Source organism: Octopus bimaculoides, chromosome 29 (assembly GCF_001194135.2).
Source record: "Octopus bimaculoides isolate UCB-OBI-ISO-001 chromosome 29, ASM119413v2, whole genome shotgun sequence".
Taxonomy (NCBI): Eukaryota; Metazoa; Mollusca; class Cephalopoda; order Octopoda; family Octopodidae; genus Octopus; species Octopus bimaculoides.
The window spans coordinates 11,152,941-11,157,466 of NC_069009.1; the positions used below are offsets into that span (position 1 = coordinate 11,152,941).

Consider the following 4,526-nt stretch of genomic DNA (forward strand, 5'->3'; position numbering starts at 1 on the left):
TATATATAATTAGAAGATATTGATGCGAACACCGAAAATACAGTTGGCATTATATCCCTATCTCCCGGGCTGGGTTTTGAACCCGTACTCTGGTCAGTTGGAGACAATGCTATTTCCTTTGTCTTGTCGGCAACCACAGCTATTTTTAGCGTAGCTGCCCCCTTTCCGGTCACCGAAAGTTCAGCAGGACAGGAATTAGCGGGAAGCAGTCGGCCGAAGCAGTGAGCAGAGAATTTTGGCCAGTCGAGCGGTAGCAGCCAGCCGAGGCAGTTGGGGGACAGCAGTTTGCCCGTGGAGATGGAGTCAGTCGAGCTCTGGGAGGCAGCAGGATAGGTTGTGTCGAGTGGTAGCAGTCGTCCGAAGCAGTTGGGGGACAGCAGTTTGCCCGTGGAGATGGGACCAGTCGAGTGAGACGAAGATGAAGAATAAGTCTGACAGAGAGAAAGCTATGGTCAGCAGAAATATATAGAGTCCCAGTGAGAGAGAGACGGAATTGTAGTGGCAGACTGCCCTGGTCAGTGGAAGTAGCAGACCTGAAGGAAACGAACTTCGTTGTGGTAAATGCTTTTATATTATTTTAAAGAAAAAGAACTCTGAGTTGTTAACTCTGTTGTTAAATGCTTCTAAAAGAAAGGAAAAGAAAAGAAATACAAAAGAAAGAAGCAGAAGAACTTTGTTGTCAAATGAAACTTGAGACACGAACTTTACGATGTAAAAATCATTGAAAAGCTTGTAATTGTTTGGAAACTTTGTCAGTCAACGTTATTGAACTGTCATGCCATGTATTGGAATTGTTATTATGTAATGCTCTATTCTAATGTTTTAAATGTATTCTGTGATGTTATGTATGTAAAAAGAAAAGGTTACCCAACGCATGGTCTTCGTGTTGTTTCTTCCTCCCCTCCTTTTGCCTGTGTTGTTCTTCGTTGCGTGCTCCAGCCGGGGCTTTATTATCGGTCAGGTGACCGAGACGGGTTGCTAGCTCACTGAGCGTACGAGCGTTCGCGCGCGCGCGCGAGTTCCCTCTTCGGTTGAGGGGGTGCTTCGCGTGCGGGCGTTCGTAACAATATGTTAACCACGTTAATATTTTAAGCTCGTGAAGGGATGCTTGCACCCAAGGAAATACTTGTTCAATACCTCGTATTTTGGGGAATGACGTTCCGTTAAAATTAGGTCTATGCTAAGCATATATTTCATATCAATTTAAAAGAGGAAAAGAAAATAGAGGTAAGGAAGTTAATGATTGCTTGTTATTATCAAATTGGTCATCTTCGCATGTTACAGCCAGCCATTCCAATTGATACACAATGATTTAATCAGAAACGTGTACATTGAATTCACCTTTATGTGACATAAGTATAATTTCATCGGAGGAAAAATATGTACCTTTGGGCGTAATATGTGGACCTATCAATTCATTTCAGTATATATATCTACCTCAGCGACAGTGACAGTGTATTAATAACGAGTGGTGTTAATGCATGTTAATGAAGATGATGTGTTTTGACAACCTGATATCTTCCTGGTCTGCTTCTTGGGGATAAATTACGTTTTTAGGGAAGAAAAATCGCACAATATGTTAAGGAAAATCTTACCTACATACATATTGTGTCACCAGGTAGTACAAGCACCAAACACAGAAAATCAACAATTAGCAATACTCAGTTCCCCGGAGAAAGTAGAACGGATTACACAATTGAGTATTTGACAAATATTCTTAACAAATGGGATAGTTTAGTCGCTATTCATTCATCGCATCCCCACTTATGAAGCTCGAAAACTATGAACGATACCCCAATTTCAATTTCCTCTTATCACTCTAACTCTCCTATTTTTAGCTGGACTGTGGGACAATATATTGACCCGTCCTGATAACTGTAACCAAGCTTAAGTATCCTTTTTCGATCCATTTCCCAGCGTCTCTAAATCATCATTGTATCAATCGTGTCTTTCGTCTCACCACGTCCCATGTTCATTTGCTAGACCACTGCAATTCACTACTCATTCACTGTCTTCTTTTGTCTGAGAGCTTCTCCACTTTCTGGTTTACATCTGATGACTTCGATACTTCTTTATTTCTGCATCCCCCTCACTCATCTATTTTATCCCTTTCTTATTTTCTTTTGTCCAGCACGTTCAACCGCATAGCCCGTCCTTTTTAATAAAACATGTTCCTGGAACATTTCTACACGGCCCTCCTTATCACTTTACTCCTTTCTGTCTCCCCTTCTTATCAGCTACTAACATGAATGCCTTCCCTTCTGTCTCTAACTCAATACTCTCTCCCACAATAGTGACTAACTTCTTTCTCTCTCTCTCTCTCTCTCTCTCTCTCTCTCTCTCTCTCTCTCTCTCTCGACTACCACCACCTCAACACTTTAAACGTCTTCCGTTCGTCACACTTCTCCCTCTCACATCACCATGTCTTAAATTATGACATTTTTTCTTTTATTCATCTTCAGTTATAGAAGCTGCTGCAGCCCCTTTACTCTTTGAAATTGCAACGCGGACTCTCTACACACTTTAATGTATTCTATCCAGGAGACACTCTGTAAAGCCGTAGAAACCATACGAAAACTGATGATGGTGATTATGTTGATGATGAGGATGAAGAAGATGATGATGATGATGATAATGTGATGATCATGATGAAGCTCATGCTGATGATGATGGTAACGAAGATATATGTATACACTGTGTTCACACTCACATATAGTTCACTCTCTCTCTCTTTCTCTGTCTGTCTGGCTCTCTCTCTCTCTCTCTATATATATATACATGAATTTATCTGTCTTTTATACAATACAGGTGAATGGTTGATTGTAAGTATAAATTTGTATTTTATGTTCAATAAGTACAGCATTATCAAACTTAATACATACTCAAAACATAGATCAATGGAAGATTTTGATCCCAAATATGAAAATAAAACTAATAAACGTTAAATGCAATTTTGCTTACCGACAATGTTCAATTTCACACGCAGCTGTCAAGTTTGATAATTCATACTCGATCTACAATAATCATATATAAATTATATGTAAGGAAATTGAGAAAGAGGACTCAATAATGAAGTAAGAGTACAGAATAACTTATTACTAGCAGAGGCATCTTGTGTTGCTCGGGAATGAAATTTTTTCCTGACGTATTGCAAGAAAAAAGTAAAATATGTTGTATAGAAATTTGTTATACTAAATACAATTTATTCTTCAATTGGGATAAAAATTTATTCTTTAATTGGGACATCAATTCTTTTTCTGCACGTACCTGACGCGTATAGGTCTCTTGTAATTTCTGGAAGAAATTTGAAACCACTACCTATGTGTTGTATTACTACTTCTTAACACCCATGCCTAGTGGACCACGAAGTAGCAATGAACTTAATGAGAAAATTAAGATACTTAAATTTGACTCCTGTATCGAGCAAGGTCGAGAAAAAGTGAGAGGGAAAGAGATAGGGTGAGAGGAAGTGGTTGATAGATATTGAAATTCCTTTCTACTATAGAACTGAAATTGATTCCTGTGTATTAAAGTCCCAAACACACACACACACATTTTTGTTCTAGTGTTTATACTCAGTTGAATTCGGCCATATACCAGATAACATGTTCCTAATGAGGACTAGATAGACAGCCGATAATTAATTAAGAATACTTAAAAAGTTAGGTGACATAGATTTTTTAAGCCTATAGATGTGGTAAAGAAAGCTGGAACGACGGTGTAATTATGAAACAAATTGGAAGAATGATATTCCTGTTAATAAAATAATTTATAATACAAAAACTTATTTACCAGCCTAAGAAAAACTACCCGGATAAACCTGTTACGAGAAATGAAATGAAATCCCGATGGAAGTATTGTACGTCACGTTTCAGGTACCAACACCCAATCAATTTGTAACTATACGTTCTAGCAGCAGAATACGGATCAGAAGGGAAACACTACAATTGAGCCCTAAATGTAAGAGATATCAAAAAAGTCGGAGCGGAGTTCATTTCTGAAAAGGATAGAAGAGACTGATTCTGAAAAGGGGAAATGTTGTGGAAGAATTCCGCTCCCTCCCCATAGGTAAGTAAAGGTAGACTGACTCATTGTCATAACTTGAGCTATGAGCGATTGGCAATTCTTGTTGGTAGCAGTTTATTGTGAGCATTTAATATAGAGCATTGAGTTTCGTATAATAGAAATAGTAGTGCCTCTTATATATACTTTCTTCTCCCTCCCTGCTTCGTTATATCATATATCAAATACAAAGATGTAAATGTCTTATATTATCTTATTCTTTTACTAACACTGAACCTCGTCAAATCTAGATTCATTCATTTTCTAGATACAATTAGAAATGTACTGATTTCTAAATTGGACAGCACGTGTTTCTACAGGGATAATAAATAGCTACTCATACACACACACAAACACGCTCACATACACACATATAGATACACACATACATATACATATATATACATACATACATATATATATGTATGTAGATATATACATATATATATATATATATATATATA

General features: G+C 37.7%; 1 protein-coding gene across 1 annotated transcript in view; it reads right to left on the reverse strand.

Annotated features, from left to right (window-relative positions):
* The window catches only part of LOC106871602 (leucine-rich repeat-containing G-protein coupled receptor 4-like), a 61,891-nt gene that overhangs the window by 7,582 nt on the left and 49,783 nt on the right, over positions 1-4,526 (reverse strand). Inside the window, exon 16 of the mRNA XM_052977856.1 lies at positions 2,962-3,014. The gene's annotated coding sequence lies outside the window, so the exon portion shown is untranslated. The remainder of the gene's footprint in view (positions 1-2,961; positions 3,015-4,526) is intronic.